The following is a 22,104-nucleotide window of genomic DNA, read 5'->3' as shown; positions in this document are numbered from 1 at the left end:
AGTAAATGAAAGGAAATCATTTAAAAAGTGAAAATCAATGAAATAGAAAACCATAAACAATATAGAATAATTAATGAAGCCAAAATCTTATTTGTAAAGCTAAATAGAATTAATAAATCTCTAGCAAGACTGATAAGGAGAAAAAAGAAAGACACAAATTACAAATATTAGGAATGAGAGTGATGACTTTAATACAGATTCTCTAGATACTGAAGGATAATAAAGCAATGTTATGAACAAATTTATGCCAAAAAACTTGACAACACAGATGAAATGGATCAATTCACTGAGACATAAACTACCAAAGTTTGCTCAAGGAAGATATATAACCCAACTAGTCTTACATATATTGAAAACATTGAATTTGTAGAGAAAAACTGTCCAAAAGAGAAAATTCCAGGTCCAGATGATTTCACTAGTAAATTTTATCAAGCAAGAATTTAGAAAAAAATACAATACCAGTACTATACAATTTATTCCAGAGACTCAAAAACAAAGAATACTTCAAAATTAATTCCATAAAGCCAGAATTATTCTGACACCAAATTAGAGAGATTAAAAATGAGAAAACTACACATCAATCTCTTATGAACACAGATGCAAGAACACAAAGACACCATGATCAAATAAAAGATTAACTTTTGAAAACCAATTCATGTATTTTGCCACAATAAAAAACTAAAATAAGGAAAAAGCTAAAGACTTATCAGTAGACATGGGAAACAAATTTAATAAATTCTAACATCTTTTCTCGATTAAAAAAATCTTAGTAAGTAAGACTGACTTACTCTGGTGAAAGGTATCTGTGAAAACCTATAGCTAATATTCTACAAACTGGTAAAATACTGAATGCTGTCCTCCAGTAATTAGGAACAAGAAAAAGATATCTCCTCTTACCACTTCTACTTAACATTTTACAGGAAGTTTTAGCCAGTATATTAAGACAATATAAGCAATAAAATAAATAATAATAATAAAAGGCATCCAGATTGGAAAGGAAGAAGTAAAAATGTCTTTAGTCACAGACAGCATGACTTTATATGTAGAAAATCCAATGGCAGTTTTTCAAAAGGGCTACTGGAGCTAACAAGTGAACTTATCAAAGTTGTAGCATACAATGTCAACACACACAAAAAATTACATTTTTATATACTAGCAATGAGCAATTGGAAAGTCAAACAAAAAAAAAAAACTATACCATTTACAATAGCATGAAAATATTGCATATTAAGGGATAAATATGACATGATATGCCAAAGTGCTCAACACTGAAAGCTAAAAACATTGCTGAGATAATATAAAGGGCACATAAATGTATAGGAAGGTACTTTGTTCATAGATTGAAAGACTCAATATTGTTATGATGCCAATTCTCCTTAAATTGATTTTTAGATTCATAATCAAAATCCCATCAAGGTTTTGGAGAAATTAATGAACTAATTTTTAATCTGACATGAAAATGCAAAGACCTAGAATAGCCAAAACAATTTTGAAAAGAACGAAGTTGGAATATTAATACTAGTGACTTTAAGATTTATAATAAAGCTATAGTAATCAAGACAGTGTAGTATTATCATAAGGATGGGCAAATCAATTATGTAAACAGAAAGGGAGTCCAGGAATACACCACACATATGTGGATAACTGGTTTTCAACAAAGATATACAGGTAATATGGTAGAGAAAGGATAATATTGTCACCAAATGATGCTGGTACAATTGGATAACCATATGCAAAAATAAATCTTTTTACACAAAAGACATTAAAAAATTTATTCAAATGAATCAGTTCTAAATATAAAAAATGAAACTACAAAAATTGTAAAAGAAAATTTAGGAGAAAAGTTTTATTACCCAGTTATCAAAAAAAATTTTAGGTATAACCCAAGAAGCACAATTCATAAAAGAACCAATTGACAAAGTGACTTCATTAAAATTAAAAACTTCTGTTAAAAAGATACTGTTAAGATAAGGGACAGAATAGCCAGAGATTTGGATATTGCATTTTAAGGCAATAATAAAGACTTGTATCTAGAATATATAGAGAATTCTCAAAAATCAATAATAGCATATCAAACCACCCAAAATAGAAATAAACAAAAGATTTGAACAGACACTTCACCAATGTAGATGTATGGATGGCAAGTAAGTAAGCTCATGAAGAGATGTTTATCATCATTATTCATTAGGGAAATGCAAATTAAAACCATAAGGAGATACTACTAAGCACCTATTTTACAATGACTAAAATTAAGAAGTCCATACATACCAATTGTTGGTGAGGATATGGAGCAACTGGAACTTTCATACACTCCTGATAAGAGTATAAAATGGTACAACAACGTTAGAAAATAGTTTGGCAATTTATTTAAAAGTTAAACATACATATATCAGATGATTCCCCTATTATACTACTAGATATTTAGCAAGAAAAAAGAAAGTATACAGCTTATCAAATACTTTTAAATAAGTGTTCATAGCAGTTTTATTTATGATATTCAAAAACTGGAAACAATCCAGACGTCTATCAACAGGTGAATAGACAAAATCTTATACATCCTACAACAGAATATTTCTGCAATTAAAAAAGAATGAATTCTTCATACACACCAAAATGTGGGTGAATCCCAAAATAATTTTGCTGAGTAAAAAAGGCAGACTAAAGAAGTGCATAATGTATGATTCCATTTACATAAAATTTATAGAAATTCTAAAAAGTTCAAATTAATATATAACAGAAAGCAGATTAGAGGCTGCTTCTGGACAGAGGCCTCAAGAGTAAGAATAGAGAGGGCAAGAGTACAGCACTAAAAATGGAACAAGGGGGACTTCCCTGGTGATGCAGTGGTTAAGAATCCGCCTGCCACTGTAGGGGACACGGGTTTGATCCCTGGTCGGGGAAGATCCCACATGCCGTGGAGAACTAAGCTCATGGGCCACAACTACTGAGCCTGTGCTCTAGAGCCCGTGAGCTAGACCGTGCTCTAGAGTAGTGCGCCACAACTACTGAAGCCCGCGCACCTAGAGCCTGTGTTCCCCAAAAAGAGAAGCCACCGCAATGAGAAGCATGCACATCGCAATGAAGAGCAGCCCTCGCTTGCCAGAAGTAGAGAAAGCCCACCTGCAGGAATGAAGACCCAACGTGGCCAAAAATAAATTATTAAATAAGTTTTAAAAAGAAATGGAACAAGGAAACTTGGGGTGATGGATGATGTCCATTTTCTTCACTGCAGTGATGGTTCCATGTTTATATACATTTGTCAAAACTCATCAAATTGTACACTTTAAGTGTAGTTTATTGTATGTCAATTATACTTTTTTTTTTTTTTTTTTTTTTTGCGGTACGTGGGCCTCTCCGTGTCGTGGCCTCTCCCGTTGCGGAGCACAGGCTCCGGATGCGCAGGCTCAGCGGCCATGGCTCACGGGCCCAGCCGCTCTGCGGCATGCGGGATCCTCCTGGACCAGGTCACGAACCCATGTCCCCTGCATTAGCAGGCGGACTCTCAACCACCGCGCCACCTGGGAAGCCCTGTCAATTATACTTTGATAAAACTTTTTTAAGACCATTTTGCTACTTAGTTATAAGACAATATTTTTTCAAAAGATTTCATATTAATGTGTTATAGAAAATAACATTAAATCATAAGTACTACACAGTAGGAAATAGAAATAAAAGTACTGTAAACATACGAGAATAGTTATGTTTATACAAATTTACTAGAATACAATACAAATTTACTAGAATTCAGGGACCTTATAGATATTAAGTTAATATTTGAAAAACACGTTTAAACAAACACCTTGATCATAAAATAGGCATTTATTAAAGTGTTTATATTGTATGTATTATTGTTTTGTTTTATATTGAATTATGAAGTTCTCAGATTTGGGAAAAGTACTTTACGATTCCCTTCAACTTGTGAGTCAGGTTTTAGCCTGGAGCAAATTTCTATGAAGATGACAGAAATAATGACAAGCTATTAAATGTGGCAGATCAAACGTAACCCACAACGGCAAGGCAACAACAGTTTAAGAGACTTAAAAGAAATTCTGAACTTATTCCCCAAAAGCCATTACATTAGTGAAGTTTATCTCAGTCTTGAAATTCGCATAAGTCATGTGCTGAATTGAATTTACCACTCAGGCATCAGCATCAACTTCTGCAAGTCATCTTGTTCCCCTTCTAAGAAATCACCTTATTCTACTCAAAGATAAAAAGCCACTTTCATTTCTGTAGGGGACAGATTAAACATTAGCAGTAAGAAGCAACTGCTTTTCCTTCAACATCTCCTCTAGCCTTCTGACTTATTACACCCTCTCCAGGGATTTCCTGCTGGCTGAAGAAGAGGCAAAAACATTTGTGCCTCAGCACAGCATCAGTTGATCTCATGCTGTAAAACTGAGTTCTTTCAAAACAATGTATGAGGTCTTAACAGGTGAGAGGTCCAGCCATGGCACAGAGCTTTGAGGAGCTCATAAATCTTTATCCAGATTTCCCAGAAATCTCTGCATGTTGCTTTGAATAACTCATAGGCTATAAGTACATACATCATAAAAGACTGTTTTAGCAGTATCTGTATAGGACATGAGTCCTGGAACTGTTGACCACGACAGCCTGAATGTTCCCCACTGCTTAATCAAACTTTAGATAGGTTTCTTCTTGGCTATAGACCTCTGATCTCCCCTTTTTTTTTTTTTTTTTTTTTTTTTTTTGCGATACGCGGCCTCTCACTGTTGTGGCCTCTCCCGTTGCAGAGCACAGGCTCCAGACGCGCAGGTTCAGCGGCCATGGCTCACAGGCCTAGCCGCTTCGCAGCATGTGGGATCTTCCCAAACTGGGGCACGAACCCGTGTCCCTTGCATTGGCAAGTGGACTCTCAACCACTGCGCCACTAAGGAAGCCCCTCCCTTTTCTTACTTTAGAAAACTTGCCATTGTAAATTCTTTTTCTGCCCCTTTGAGATGTAAATATTCTCCCAGAAATGTAGTCCTCATTAAAGATAGGGCTCCATCTACAAGTCTCTAGGGGGGAAGGTAGAAGCCCAGCTTTGACAAGTGCTGATTTGCAAACACAGAGGATCCAGTCAATGCTTAAAAACTCATCTGCATTTTGTTTCAGTGGAGCTGAGTTCAATCTCTCACCCTTATGGTAATTGACTAAAATAGTCTTCCTTGCCTGTTTAACTCCATCTGGTGCAATTTTTCTTTGACACTGTCCTTGAGAAACCACCCCTCTCTGGAGATCATTAGGGTGCAAAAGAGATGGGATATAATTTTTAGCAAAATACTTTAAACATTTCTTAAATTTCAAAATTAAATTATAAATTGGTTAAAGGTTGAGTCATTCTGAATTGAGGGTGGTGTGGTTGACTGTTATGAAGTCTGTTTAGCTTGAGGGGCTCCAGAAACCCAGTTTTACTATTTGAATTATTTTTCCATTGTGATTCCAGATGCCTGCACTCCTTATCTATTAAATAGTATTCCCCAAACCCATTTTGTCTCAGAATGTTTTTGTCTTTCTATTATTAGATATCTTTGTAATGTTGATTTTTGTCTGGCCTATTTAACTGAAAATGAGGGAGAAAAGCCAAAGGAAATCCCAATAGGAACATACAAAAAACCCTGAATTCCCTAGGGCTTATGCTTGAAGTATCCCAAGTCTGTGGGTAGATTAGAGGAACTCTTAGTACAAATAACTCCAAGTTAATAGTCAAAAAACCAAACTGTTTTCTCTGGTTTCTCCTGATCCTGTTTTCCCCATTCTCCATCACAGTATGAGTCCCCTGAGTGTGGAGAGGAAACTGTAAATGGTAGTGGTTGCTGTCACATTACAGTAAGATTAGAGCTTTATAGTGGTCTCAATTATAAGCCTTGTTCAGAACGACCATTTTGGAACTTGGCCAGAAAAGACCAAATTGGCTTATGAAATTTCCAGACCATTTGCTTTTGTAAAGTCATTCCAGGACACCAAAGGGCAATGGCTATAGTGAAAAGGTGGTTCTGGTCTTGTAACAAAATCTACTGACTCTTAGACTTAAATTTCTAAATAATTAACTAACATATAATAGGGATATTGATTTTATGTATTTTTTTTTTTTTTTTGCTCTCAATTATCAATTGCTCATTTTTACCCCATGTTTTCTATGATGGGTTGTTACTAACTTCTGTATGAACACTGTCTTTTCAGATATGCTGTTGCTGATATTTTCAGACTGCCTTTGTGCTTAGTCTGTCCAACAAAACTTTAAAATGGTTAATGTTATTATTGCTTATATTGCTATTCTATCTCTTTATCTCTCACGTCTTAGTAATTATGGTTTCCCTGTAATATGGCTGAGAAGCATATAGGTGCTAGAAGGATATTTATATACACAGCCTTCCATAAGGAAACCATGAAACCATGAAACCATTCTCGGGTATTCCTCCTTATTTTCCATTAAAAAAAAATTTACAACTGTGGAGTAGGACCAAGAAAGCCTCCAACTTTAGGATTATCATTCACAACCTTACTGTATTGTAACTTTATAAGAGTTACAACAGGAGTAATATGTACCTAAAAATATAAAAATCTGTTATTTACATTCCTAGAAAAAATGATGGGGGTAGATGACTGTAGTGACCACCTACAAATACTGATACTATTAACAATAATAATAATTACAAAATGTATGAAGGCACCTCTTTTGGGTTCCTGATCACCAAATTCCAATGTGGGGCACTGGGGGTGTTTTTACACCAACAAGCATTCCTCAGATGCCAGCGGCATGTCCAAAGAATTCAGCTCAATTCTGACACTATCTATCAGGAGATAACATAAGATCTCACAGGTTAAGGGTTCAGTCCTACAAGACTGCCCCTCCCCCCACCTTTCAGACGCCAGTCACAAGCCCAGGTTGTTACCTGGACTTCTGACCTACAGGCAAAAGTTCCCATGACCCCCTCTGCAGGTTCATTAATTTACTAAAGCAGCTCACAGAACTCAGAGAAACATTTTACCTACTGGATTACTGTATTATATTTATTATAAAACGACATGAAGAAAAGATACAGATAAACATCCAGATAGAGGGACAACTGATCCAAACTCCAGCTCCTCCCCTCTCCTAGCAGGTTGGAGTGGAGGTGGAAGAGGTGGGAGGGTGAGAAGCACTGAAAGTTCCAACCCTCCAATCACAGTGTTGGTTCCCCTGGCAAACAGCCCCCATTCTTAAGGTTACCCAAGGGCTTTCCAAAAATCACTTCATTAACATAACAAAACTGTTCTCTTCACTTAGGAAATTCCAAGGGTTTTAGGAGATCTGTACCAGGAATGGCTAGAAGACCAAATGTGCATTTCTTATTATGAGTCACAATATCACAGCATCTGGAAAACAGCATCTGATTTGACATCTTTTTTACCCTGTTAAATGCACTCTACAGTACTAGGCCCAACTGAACTAAGTAAATAGTAGAAGTTACAGTCTTCAAGGTTTGCTATTCAATGGGAAGACAGAATAAGAGAAAATGTAAATGTTCACATACGTATAAAGAACTAATATGGCTTAATATTTCAAGAGTTTTTAAAAACATTTTAACACTCCATTGCTACATATGGTTTCCAAGAAGCTTATAAAGGAAATAGAATAGACAACTTTTCTTGTTTTATGACAAGGACTTGGAACTTTAGAGAAAGTCAAATGATTTGTCCAAAGTCACATGATTTAGAAATGCTTCTTATTTTCTCCATTTTTTCCTATACTTCATACTTTTTTTAAGATCCAGTCTGAGCATAGTTTTTAAAAATTGAAAGGAATAAAAGAGGTTGATGAGTTTCTGGAGGAAATATATTTTTGAAGATCTTTAATCATGCACTTATTTGTTTACGAAACATATATGGATCATTCTAGTACTCATTTTACTCAAATTCTCAGCAATTCAACACAGTTCACTGTTCCTTCCTATCAGTAACACTGTGTTCTCTGCCGCCATGAAACTTTCTCCTGATTTTTCTCTTACCTAATTGGTCAGACCATCTTGATGCCCTTCGTTATCTTTAGCCAGCCTCTACAGGTTGATATTCCTCAGTTCTCAGCCCTCTCTTCTTCCTAGGTAGTCACACCAATGGATATATAATATCATGTGCTGACAACTCCCAAATCTGTATTTCTTGAACAGACTTCTTCCCAGATCATCTAACCTTAATGAGTTATATACACTGTTTTAGAGTGAGACAGACTTAATGTAATTCTCACTTTTCCATTTGCTGCTGAAGGATGTGGGGAAATTAATTAACCCCTCCATATCTCAGTAAATTCATTTGTAAAGTGGGGAATATAATAAAACCACCCCAGAAGTTCAATTACATAAACTCTATCAGAGCTCAGACATCTCCACTGGCATATCTCATAGGCACCTCAGATTTAATCTAACCCAAATGACTCGATTTTCCTCTGCAAATCTTATCCTACTTACTCTTCTTTAAATTGGAAATTGACAGGTCTTCCTGTTCCTACGTATATCTGAGAGTCATACTTAATTTGGTTCTTTCCCTTACCTCATCCCAGATTCAATCTATTAAAAATATCTATCAATTCTAGATTCAAAATAAATTGCAAACCTGTGTCATTTTCTCCATGTCATTGTCACAACCCGAGACCAGTCATCATCATCTCTTTCCTGACTAGTGTAATAGCCACAAGACTGCTCTCCCTGTTGCTTTTACTATTGTACTGCTCTCCTTCCATCCATTATCCACTGAACAGCAAGTCCTTATTACAAAATAATAAGATCATGCCACTCCCCTGCTTAAAACTTTGCAGTAGTTTTTGATTTCACTAAAAATGGTACTAAAAGCCCTTATCATTGCCTATAAGCAGCTCCTAATTACCTCTTACTCATCTCTCCATCCGGATCTCAAGCCACTCCCTCCTTCATTCACTGTGCTCCAGTCACAAAGGTCCTCCAACAATTCCTGGAATTCAACAAGCTCTTTGTGTAGGTTCTTTACACTTTCTATTTGCTCTTCCTTGAATGTGTTTTCCCTGGCTTTACAGGAGGCAGCTTCACTCTCAACCTTTAAGTCTTAGTCATTATCTCAGAGAGATGTCTGACAATTTTATTCACCCTTCCACAGTTATTTTGTTTTTAAATACAACACCACACCCTATTTTTTTCTTTCGGAGTGTAACTATCTGTAATTATTTTATCTATTTGCTTATTTTATTTATCAAAATTTTTGAATGCCTTCTGTGTTTTATGTTTTGTTCTATGTTCTAAGGATATAGTAATGCATGTCTTCATGAATCTTTCTGTCTAGTAAGAGAGATGAAAATAAGCAAGTAAATACTCTAAAGGAAAATATAGCAGCGTAAGAGGATGCACATACAGTTGGGAGAGGGTTTGACTGGATGGTTTGGTAGGATGGGATTTTCTAAAGAAACAGTACTTAAGCTTAGACTCAAATGGCATGAAGAAAAGGTTTAGAAGATATGAAGAGAGAGTATCCCAGGCAATGGATGAAAAGTCCTATATATGTAAGATACATAAACATCAAGTGGAAATAGCAATAGGTAGTTAGATATGCTGTATGAGTCTAGTGTCCAGGGGAAAGTTTGGGGCTAAAAATGTGACTCTCAGAATCATCTATCAGATTATATAAAAATTCTGTGACTGGATGAAGTCACCCAGGAGATGTGTTTGAACATGAGGGATGAGAGCTGCAAGGGACACTAAAATGTTTACAGGATGAAGCAAAACAGAGGGGCCAGTCAAGGGTACTGGACAGCAAGGAAATAAGAAAACCTGGGGAGTATAATGTCCCAGAAGTAATAAGAAAATGTCAAGTGCTATTGAGCAGAAGACTTTGGAGAAACAGCTTGACTTGGCAACACAGTGGCAATTGGTGATCCAGACAAGACTAGATGAAAGGCTGGTTATGGCTGCAGCAAGAGAGAATGGAAAAACAAAAAATAGAAGACAGTGAGCACAAAGAATTCTTTGGCAGAATTTTACCATAAAAACTAGCTGATTATTGAAGAAGTAGCTGGAGAACTATGTAGATTTTTTTTTTTTTTAAGATGGGATATTATAGCATGTTTATATGCTGAGGTAATTGAGCTAATAGGAAGGGGAAACCAGAAAACGTGGGAGAGTGGGGAGATATGGAAGGATGAGGGGGTGAATTGATAAGGTAAATAGAGCAGGATACCTGAGCAGCTTGAAGTTTGTACTCATAAACAGAATAAATTCAGGCAGCAGGATTTTCTTTTTTTCAGTAGCCATCCTGAGGAATGTAGTAGGTAGAGAATTGTGTTGACCGGTGGTTGAGGCTTTGCCAAGCAAGTGTTACAGAGGAAGAAGAGTTGAGATGTACATAAAGGAGGGCCGACAATAATGGACCATGAAATCCAAGCTAGGTTAGAAGGAAGGAAAGACAAAAGAGGGCTAATGGATGGTAAAGATGTGACAGAATGAATGCAGTCTCGATGGGATCCAACAATTATCACACTATCCTTAATAGCAAGTATATTGAATTGACCCATAAGAAATAGTGTTTACTGTCCTACAGGTCCGACATTCAAATGGAGGCTCCATGATGTCAGGAACAATGTTTGACTTCTTATTTGCTGTATTTTTAGTACTTAGCACAGCTCTTGGAATGTGGTAGTTGCTTAATACATATTGGGATAAATGAACGTTTGTCATGCACCAACTATGTTCCTTACATGTAATTTTAAGCACTGGGTATACAATTGTGAATAAGACTAACAAGCAGGTAATTATCATACAGAAGAACAGGTGTCAGGATACAAGACCATGGCATTGTGGGAAAACCAAAGAGGGCTACTTATTAAAGATAGGAGGGGCTCAGAGGCAGCAAAGCCTAAGAGGATATATGGAGAATGAGTGCTAGTTAGCCTGGTGCAGAAGCAGCATGGTCACTGAAACTGAGTGAAACTTGCCCAAAATAAAATTCTAGTTAAATCCAGAAGGATTTGCAGAGCAAAACATAAGTTCTTTGTTTGTTTTATTTTTGTCTGTTTGTTTGTTGAAGAAAGGTACAGAGCAACTGGTTAGGACTTTTTGTATTGATCTGTGACTTCCTTTGTATTTTGACCTTTACACTCTTCTTTATATTTCTGACACTTTGGATTCTCACTAAATGGAACGCCACAGTTAATTGCCAAAATTTCCCAAGACAGATACCAAGAGATTTTTATCTTGGTATTATCATTTGCTTTCCTTCCAGAGGGAGTTATATCTTCTTGTCTTCATTCTTACATTTGTGAGACTCTCCAGCCTCTGGCTGTGCTCAGCTTAATGCCAGGCATTTCAAATGGAAGGTCTTTGTCTCAAAGTGCACATGTATGAATTTTTTTTTTATTATTACTCTAAGCAGGTAATAAATATTAACTGATATTCTACAGCTAAGCTGGTGAGGAGATGGAGATGAACATATTCTTATTAAAGTTAATTGTTGAGAAAAAAAATTTGCTATTTCAGAAATTTCTTATTGCTGGGAACCTGCCAAACATGTCAGACAACACTAGCTAAGACTATGCCATTTTAAACTATGTTATATTTCTCAGAAACTTTTAAAGGAACGTTAAGATCCATAATGCAAGCACTGACTTATTTGTAAGTACACATTTGGGAAAATGCTACTGTAAAACTATCAAGTTATCTTGGCTCCATTTAACAAAATTAAATGAACATTTTTACCAGTCCACACTATATCTCTAATTGTGATCTTAAAAAATTAGCCCCTAAAGCTATTTTAATTTGGTTGATAGATGTATAGATTTTTATGATACTTTTTTCCTTTATGAAGCAGAAAGCATCAGTAGTTTCTAAGACCATCACAATATTTCAAAAGAATGAGCAAGGTGCTTTGGGGATCCAGGGTGCTGGGGAAAACTGGGAGGGCAGAGTTTAAAAATAGATGCTTGAAAATGCATTTGCTTTGGCCATTTGACATCATAATAATTGGTATTAGGCACACAGCTGTGTGCCTACTGTGTGTGACTACCACATAGTCATTGTCAAAGTCATGTGTAGGCAGATGGTAGCAATATTTGGGAGAGTAGATAACACTGAATTTTTAACAAGTGACAAAAGGACTAGCATGGTGCGAACAGAATACCACTGTACTTGGCCGACAGCCAGGCCCCCCATGTGTTGTCATGCTGCCATCTCACAGAAAGCTTACATGCTAAACAAGACAGTGGATTCTTTCTCTCAGTAGAAGACACAGACCCTCGGAATGAAAAAAAAAAAAAATCAGAAAATGAGTAAATGATTGCTCTTCATATTGTAAGGCTTATTTGATTTGGAGTTTTAATATAGTAGCCCAACATGATATTCTGCCCATGGTAGGCAGGTACCTCTGGTCTGGAGCTAAATAGCATTCTGATAGCATTCTGGTTAAGAACAAGGGCTCTGAGGCCTGGTTCAAGTACCAGCTCTCTTAAGTATTAGCCGTGTGACTTCCGGTTAGTTATTTTATTCATCAGTGCCTCCACTGAGCATCTATAAAGTGTGAATACTAAAAGAACCTACAAGTTTTAGGTATAGTCCTCTAGAAGACAAGCTGAGATGATGATTCTTGTGCAAGTGACTTATTGAAGGACTGCACTGAAGAAAGGAGCGGAAGCAGCATAGAGTTGAGGAAGAAGCTAAGCAGGTGTGTGGTCTCACAGGTGTTCTCGTCATCTACTGCTGCATACTTCCTCCCAAATTAGTGGTGGAAAACAATTTTATTATCTCATGGTTCTGGTGGGTCAGAAATTTGGACAGAGTACAGTGAGACGAGGTGGCTCAAAGGACTGAAGGTGACTGGGACAATGCAACTGGAGACATAAGCTTAGGGTCCTCATTTCTTCCCCATGTTGAATCCATTGGGATTGAAATATCCAAGATAGCATGTTCACCCACATGTCTGACACTTGGCTGGGATGTCTGGAATACCTGGAGCAGTACAGCATCTGCTCTGTCTCCATCCAGATTCTCTCCACATGGCTTGTGCTCCACACATCATAGCCCTCCTAGGATAATCAGACATTTTTAACATGGTGGTTTATCTTCCCCAGGATAAATATTATGAGACAAATGTAGAAGCTTTGAAGGTTCTTATAATCTAACCTCAGAGAACTGCAGTGTCACTTTTGCCACATTCTACTGGTAATATTCTATTCTATTGGTTATACATCCTATTGGGCTATCCCAGATTCAATATAGGAAAGGACAACATAAACAGATAAATACCAAGAGATATGGATTCATTGGGGAGCCATCTTGGAGAGTAGCCACCACAGCTGGAGCCTACTTCAACTTGAACCTATTGGGGAAGCACGGAGTTATTCCGCTGTAGGGAAAAAGCAGTCTTTTGTACACTTATATGAGGATTGGGGCTAATCTCTCCAATAAGACAGTTTGGGTGAGAGGGGAGGACAATTCTCCAAAGATGGGAAAATCTCTGAACAATTAGTATCCAGCACTCACAGCAGCTGGAGTATGAATGCACAGATAGGTAAAGGTGAGCAGAGTAGGCCATGCTACTCTGCTACTTCAGAAGGTTAAATATGACGAGTAAATGAATTAACATATTTTAAAATTCTTAGAACAGTAGCAGACACATGTTACTGAAATGTTCAGTGAGAAGTCACTCTGATTTATATCTCTCCATTTTGAGTAGTTGCTTCCTCTGGGACACTGTGTCTCAAAGGTGCCCTGAGAAGACATACTTGCAGAGTAATATCTTAATCTACCCAACTAGCAAAAGTTCCTTCTATTGCATACTTGATTGAACTATTTAAGAACAGCCACAATCAGAAACTAATTATAAGACACCTTTAAAATTCTGCTACCTACACAGAGCAGTTCCCAAGAAGCATTATGGTATAAAAATGAAGAAACATCAAATGATATCACCTCTAATAAGCCACCTTAATGTGCACTCTGATTTCAAAGAGATTTGAAGAATATCAATAGCTTTCTTGTTGCGCCACAATGAGTTGCCAATTACTGCAAGAGCAGCTTGGTATACATTACTTTATCAAATTTCATAGTGCCTCCATGAGATAGATGTTATTTTTCTTAACATACAGGTGCACAAGCTAAAAATTAGATTAAACAACCTTTTAATATATGAAGTGTGAAGTGAAGGTGAATTTGAACCTGGGTCTTTTTAATTTTAAAGTTCTGCTTGCCAAGCATGTTAGATAATAATCCATGGTAAATAATCCAGAGTGGTTATATTGAAAGGAATGTGTAGGCTTCTTTTTAAGTGTCTACAGTATCTCTAAGATAATTTCTCTACTGCTTCTCCAGAGAAACAAAGGCAGATTTCTGGATCAAAGGAATGGCCAAAGGTTTCACTGACTATTCAGAGGAGCACAATAACTCAAGGAGAAAAATCTTCAGCTCCTTAATGAGTCTATTGATATAAATAATGACAGTGTAGCTACTGTATTCTGTGCAATGAATTACGATATTATCACAGTCAATATAATTTCCATGTTTTTAACATTCTTAAAAGAGACTGAAAAATTGTCCTTAATACTGTGTTGTATATATGCTAGTTCTATTAAGCCTCAGATACATTACCAACATAAAAAAGCATTGACTTTTTCAACTGTGCCATTCTTCCCGTCAGTAGAATTTAAAATTCAAGAGGAGAAAAAGAAGAAATGTGCTCTCTCGAATTAAAAAGTGCGTTTAGTTCTATGCTCTCAAAGTTACTAGCTTGATATTGGTGTCTTACAAATTAGAAAATCAATCATTAGCATATTTTAACATGTTTAAATCATATTAGTAAGTGGTAAAAAATCATGAATAGATATTTAGAGAGGGGAAATTGTGCATGTATTCTGCTGGAAAAAGAAGTAATAATCATTGTGCAAGAGAGATTTAATTAATTCTACTTACATTAAAGATAGTACATATGAGTAATATCACAATAAATATTAAAGTAAAATTATTTTTATGGGTATCTGTAAGAGACATTCTAAAGGCAAAGAACTTGAGCACAGCTAGAGCAGAAAGAACTGTCAGAATAACTCAAGATGAAGTTGAGATGGGTCCAGACTGCGAAGCACAGTTTAAACCACGTAAAAAGTTTGGATTTTAATCATTCCCTGTTTGGAGGATAATGAAAATCTCTGGAATCTGAATCTTTTCATACAATCTCCTCAAAATAATATGATCAACAGAAACCTCAAAGAAAATCACACATGACCCACATCTTCAGCATCATTAGAAGACGGGAAATTCCACACACTTATAGCCACGTTTATGTAGAGAAATAAACTCCAAATCCTGACAGAACTAATGCTGGAGCATGCATTGTGACTGCAAGCTTGTATGCATAGAGAGCAGACAGAGAAGTATTTAAGACAGTGTGACGAAAATAGAAGAGCAGAGTGGAGACCCTAGATGTAACACAGAAAAAAAACATCCCCAGAAAGAAAAGGTCCCAAGGCTAATTACTAAAATACTGAACACAGATCTCAGCCCCAATCATTCACAGCACCACCTACAGGAAAAAGGCTTCAAAGAAAATGAAAATAAAAATTGCAGACTTGGAGAAGCAGTGCTCTGGGGAAGAATGAGATAAATACAACAGTGATAGTGCCTCTTGGAGATTGGAGGTGAAGGGAAGGAAAGACGGAAGAGGAAAAAATTAACGTGCAGACATGAAAGAGAACAACTATACCACCACCAATATCACCCATTGAAAAATACTGAATTTCATTATACAATCACAGAGGGTGCTCTTCAGTTAGGATCCTTGTCCATAAAATACTTAGGAATAGGGGAAAAATAGGCAAATTATATTTAAATGATATAGAGTAATTTCCTGGAATATTAAGTGGTCTAAAGTCGACATTAGTATGCTACAATTTACATAAGGAAGAATATACCTATTTAGTTTTATAAAAAGAAACACAGGAAATACAAACCAAAGTGCAAGAAATTGGCAACCTATAAGGAGAGAAGTGGGTGAGAAATGGCATGAAAGCAAGAGGTGAGGGAGTGCCTGTCTGATGTTTATCATGATTCACCAAAAGGAGTTATACAATTATTAAAGAGGTTAAAGAGGTGAATGCAAAGAGTCTAATGATCCTTTAAAAATAATGGAACTTTTTTATTTGATCAAAGACAGAGAGAGAAAACGAGAGAGAGAAAGAGGTGTAGATATATATAGATTTATTGATTTGGGGACTGCACAAACTAGCATTTTCCCTCTTAATTGATGACTTGGAAAAATAACATAGCAAGGAAATAATAATAAGCCATAATAAACCAAAGAGCAATGCTCTGACAAAATTACATAAGGTCAATGTAGTTACCATAAGATCAACTAGGACTCTTACAATTCGATAGTAAGATGCAGCAGACCAGAGTTTACAACATGACTCCTGGAAGGATGCACCTGAAACAACCTGTCTAACAGATGATGAACAGATTCATTCAAACAGAAGTATTTCAGCTATACTATCATAGACAGAGTTCAAATTTACTGTCGCTTTGACTTTCTCATTTGGTAGCATTGGTTGGTATTCAAATCAATGGAAGAAAAAGCTCTTCATTGTTGACTAAAGTTCTTGGAGAGGGAATAAAGCTAATAAAATACTCTGTGCTCATCCCCCCCCAATTCAACAGCCCAGTTAGACTGATCAAAATAAAACTTGGTCTCATTGTTTTAAAATCAATAAAAATGTAAACTTTTAAGACACTAACATTCTTCTCAGTGTAATTCTCTACAAAGCCCTGTGTAATGGATTGAGATGATGAATAGAGTGTTCCTTTTGAATCTGAAAAGCTCTTCTTGTAAAATAAATCATGCTTATGATAAACATTGTTAGAGGTAGTTCTGTCCTTCCAGTCTCAGTAGAATTCATGATGACATATGTAAACCTTTATCCAGTGACATTTATATATCTATATCTTTTTTAAGAATTGGCTTTTTATTATTTATTTTATTTATTTCTGTTTGGCTGTGTTGGGTCTTTGTTGCTGTACGCAGGCTTTCTCTAGTTGTGGCGAGCGGGGGCTACTCTTTGTTGCAGCGCACGTGCTTCTCATTGTGGTGGTTTCTCTTGTCGTGGAGCATGGGCTCTAGGCGCGCAGGCTTCAGTAGTTGTGGCACGAAGGCTCAGTAGTTGTGGCACATGGGCTTAGTTGCTCCGCAGCATGTGGGATCTTCCCAGACCAGGGCTCAAACCCATGTCCCCTGCATTGGTAGGCAGATTCTTAATCACTGTGCCACCGGGGAAGTCCCTCTATACCTATATCTATATGTATCTATACATATAAAATTAGTCTAAACTATTTTTTTCTAAAATACTCCTAAATGATCCATTATCTTTAACTCAAAGCTAAAAGAAATAAGATGTTATCAGGCATATATGTATGCCAGATAATTGTATTTATTGAGCATTCACTCTAGTGAAAGAGGAAGTAGATTCTTTGAAGGTGTGGAGAAGAAAAATGAGAAACATTTCCCACATGACACAATGTTATTATTTGTTTAGTTATTAAAAACACATTTCTGATAAACTTGGAAGTACCTACAAAGCAATAAACTAAAACTAAAAATTAAAATAGTGCATACTGTAACACTGTAGAAAAAAAATACTTTGAATAAGGAAGGAATTGGAGGTGGATGGGTTTAATGGGCAGAGGCTTCCTTTTGGAAGTAAGTCTGAGAATTGGTACAGAAGTGAATGCAGCAGTCCAAGAAAAGGTAATGTTGTGTACCTAGCTATCTCAGTAGATATAGCCACAAACATGAATACGTAAACAAGGTGTAGACCAGAATGTATGCTTCTTACATGCACCCTATCTCACCAGAGCAAGAAGTGAAAAGGGCCTATTTCTACTACTGGTTCAGAGATCCGTCATGTTTTCTCCCCCTGGGAATAAGAAGGAACTGCAGATATTCAAGAGAGCATTTTCAGTTGAGTGGTAAAAAGATGTACCAGATTCCAGGGGTTAAGAAGATAATCTGAAATGAAATGATTAACTGAAATAATTGGAAAGATCGAAGTTATGATAAAAACAATAAACAGAGTCAGTAGAAGTAAGAGGATGGAGGAGATGGAAAGATCAGAGGTTGCAGTCAGAGAAACAAATGAGAGTTTGATTTCTTGAAGGGGAAAGAGTTGAAAAGAAAATGATATTTAAATTGTGGTCATGCCACCTAGAGGGGTGGGATAGGGAGGGTGGGAGGAAGACGCAAGAGGGAGGAGATATGGGGATATATGTATATGTATAGCTGATTCACTTTGTTATAAAGCAGAAACTAACACACCATTGTAAAGCAATTATACTCCAATAAAGATGTTAAAAAAATAAAATAAAATAAAGTAAAAGTAAAAAATAAAAATAAATTGTGGTCGTTTACAATTCCATTAAGTAGAAGTCTAAACTAAAGAATATACTTAAATTAAAGAATATATTTAAATTTAAGAATATATTTAAATTAAAAACCAGGTGCCCAGTAAAGCTTAATTTTTTAGCTTGATATAAGAAAAATGGAATTACATTTAAAATTAATAGCAGCTTCCATCTCTGATAGTTGAAATACCACTTTACCTTTAAAATAGTTTGAGAAATTCATGCAAATAGCAAATGTAATGGAATTACAAACTTACTGATGTTGGAAAAGATATTGAAGGCATCATTTCTCTGCATGTCAGTGTTTCATACTGTTTCCCTTGCCAGTCCTTCTGAGTCAGTCCAACTTTAAACCAAAATAGAGAAAGGTTTCTCTTCTCTCTAAAGCCAGCTCCCATTTAATTTGGACTCTAGGCAGAGGAGTATGGTCAAAGGCACTTTTTTTGAGGGGAAATTGGTTGACCCTTCCACCATGAAGACAATCTGGGATCTACAAAAAGAGCTGGCCAGTAGAGGGCACCTCTTTGAGAAGCATGATTGAAAGACTTCATGAGCAGTGACAGAGTTTAAAGTTTCCTTTTTCCTTCATTTAAACCCAAGCTTTCAGTGAAGTTCATTAAGTCCTAGTCTTAGTTCTGCATTGGAAAATGAAGAGAGTGGCCAGTGTTCACACTTGGAGAGGGGATGGTAGTTGACAGAACAGCAGCAGCTAGGAAAAATTTATGACATGGTGGCAAGAAATAACCTATAAAATATTGAAATACTCAAGAGAAGGAGAATTGGTATAGATGAGAAGTAACTACCACCTTTCCTTGGAAATTTCCAAAAACTTTATTATGGCAAAAAAAAGCAATTGGAAAATATAAAGTTCTTAAGGCTTTCAGCATAGGGCTTTGACAAATGTTACTTTGATATTAAAGGCTTGAGGATTGTGAAATTCCTGAGTTCTAGACATCTAAACAATCTCCAATTATAAAAACATGTTGTTCTCTGAGAATATGCTTATAAATCAATGGAAATTTGTAGTACATTTTTTAATAAAAATCATTTTAAAAATTGTTTGATTTTAAAGTGGTCCACAAAGCATCTTTAGCTTAATATGTATCATTCCTAATGTCCATGATGACTCAATCACAGTGCTAAATATCTTTGACATATGATTTCTTTTAATTTTCATAACAACTCAATGAAGTGGGTACTACTTCTAATTAGTAGTAGTTATACTACTAATCTATAGATGAGGTAACTGACATATGTAGCAGTTTTCAACATGCTCAATGTCACACGGCCAATGAGTGGTTCTGCTGGGATATGAACCCAAAACAACAGACCCAGAATTTGCATTCCTAAATATTACACATTATAATGTAATACACTAATATTATTAAACCAAATAACTCTGTGTGCATATGAGTGCATGTGTGCACGTGAGTGTGAGAGAGAGAGAAATCAAGAGGGCAAGATTCCAGAAGTGTGCACTCCCAGCAACAGTAAGAATATCACCTTCCACACACTTACCTTGTAGTGACAGTGATATGTCTGCTATCTCCTAACTAAATGGTCATTACTCCATTTATCTGAGACAGAAATTCTAGTGGATGGGGCATTCCTGCAATGGGGGTAACTGAATTGAGGTTCAGGAAACTTTTGGGTCTAGGAGGCAGGTTGCTAGTGCAGTCTCTCGGATACAGCAAGTGATCAAAAAGTTAACTGAATGAGTGAAGAAGTAAACAGGAAATCATCAAGGGCAGGGAGAAGTGTTGTCCTTGCAATAATTCTTCATACATAAAATTAGGTAAGTAGCATTTTTATATTCGCCTCAGAGTAATATACATGAAACTATGTAAGTGGATCCATGCCACAAGTGAGAACAAAAGGAAACAGTGTAGAGAGACCAAGATTGTTATAGGGAGGAAGAGCTAACAAAAGAAACAATAGAAAGGAGAAGAAAAAAAAATAAGAACAGGGCTTCCCTGGTGGCACAGTGGTTGAGAATCTGCCTGCTAATGCAGGGCACACGGGTTCGAGCCCTGGTCTGGAAGGATCCCACATGCCGTGGAGCAACTAGGCCCGTGAGCCACAACTACTGAGCCTGCGCGTCTGGAGCCTGTGCTCCGCAACAAGAGAGGCCGCGATAGTGAGAGGCCCGCGCACCGCGATGAAGAGTGGCCCCCGCTTGCCACAACTAGAGAAAGCCCTTGCTCAGAAACAAAGACCCAACACAGCAAAAAATAAATTAATTAATTAATAAACTCTGGTCAGTAAATAGGTATAAATGAGCCTTGTTTTACCTTATACCTTATTGAAACAACACTGTCATTATTGATCATTTTAACTACATATATTGTTGTGTGTTCGTTTGATATGATTTCAAATCCATTTATTTTTTGACCAAAGAAAGAAGCCGTTTTGTTCTAAGAGTGAAGTTGTTTACATGGAGGAAGCTGTATCAGGATGTCATCATCAATATGGGTATTCTTTCACAAGCACTCACTAGCTCAGCTGTTGATAAGTACTGCTGGGGCTTATCGATAAGAACATGTACAGGAATGACTATGGCCAGGGGACTTTTAAGCGTTAAATACCGAGAAGTTTGACAAGGAATTTAAGAGTGTTTGGTCTGGGCAAGGCTACTCTTTCCTGATCTAATTAGCTCTCTGAAGACCTTGGGGCATTAGCTCCTGCTTGCGCAAAGCCAACTCTTTGTCAGCGGTGGTGAAATCTATGCAGAGGTCCCGTGAAGTAACCTTGCCCACCAACACCGGTGTTTTTGCTCCCTAGCAAGGTGCTCTAGCAACAAGGGACTTCTGCTTTTGCACCAGCATGGATATCAGCTCGGTAGGTAGTTAGCTAAACCGACTCTTCTAAGGACCAAGTTAGAAAGGTTCACCTCAACTAAATTTGGACCTTCCTCTCATCTCCCTCTTTCCTGGCACAATAACGTAGTTAATTTATTATTGATTTGGAGTATGTTTTTTCTTTATTGGCTTATTAATAGACATTACCCTGTATACTATTGGCTTGTGAAATTATAATTCCCACAGTGAATGTGTTAAATAAATTATCGGCAAAGACAATCTCAGTCTCTGATCATAATTTGCTGCTGGAGACCAGACAAAATATACATAGCATTTATAATAGCTCTTTCTGGGTATTGGCATGGAATACCACAGGGATGTTTCACAGGCAAATTCTGAAGAAATTTGAATATTTTCTAGTGTATTAATTTTGGTTTGCTTATGTTTGAATGGCTTCCAGATTAAATATTAGAGAAAGAAATCACTCTCTGCTGTTTCATAAAGCCTGGGGAACACATAAACAAAAGACCAGGCATATTTTTCAAAATTCTTAAACCTTTTAATAGAGCTAACAGGCTCAAAAGAGTAATATTATTCTAAAGTTCATTTAAAATGAATTTTAGATTGGGTAGAGGCAATGATTGACAACAGGAAATACAAGTGAAGAGGAGCTTAAACAATTTGGTATATCTATGGAATGCCTCTGCTAACATTCACTCTATAATAAATAAATGCAATGTTTATAAATTATTTGGTCCTGGAGTCTGATTTTGCAGTTGCAAAATACTAACTTTTAGAATAGCAATGAAACAGTTCTTCCCATTTATTTTCTATTATACATTTTCCCTTGAATGCTTTTCAAAGGGATTTGTTCATACTTCAAAAACACCCAAATGAAAGCTGAGTTTGCATGTTACTTAGGAAAAATG

General features: G+C 36.5%; 1 long non-coding RNA gene across 1 annotated transcript in view; it reads right to left on the bottom strand.

The window, feature by feature from the left end:
- Positions 1-2,267: 2,267 nt before the first annotated feature.
- Positions 2,268-22,104, bottom strand: part of LOC109548806 (uncharacterized) — a 263,053-nt gene continuing 243,216 nt past the window's right edge. Inside the window, exon 5 of the long non-coding RNA XR_002174944.2 lies at positions 2,268-2,313. This is a non-coding gene — a long non-coding RNA (uncharacterized lncRNA). The remainder of the gene's footprint in view (positions 2,314-22,104) is intronic.

This window comes from Tursiops truncatus, chromosome 5, assembly GCF_011762595.2.
Source record: "Tursiops truncatus isolate mTurTru1 chromosome 5, mTurTru1.mat.Y, whole genome shotgun sequence".
Classification (NCBI taxonomy): Eukaryota; Metazoa; Chordata; class Mammalia; order Artiodactyla; family Delphinidae; genus Tursiops; species Tursiops truncatus.
This window is presented reverse-complemented; position numbering and strand designations above follow the sequence as displayed.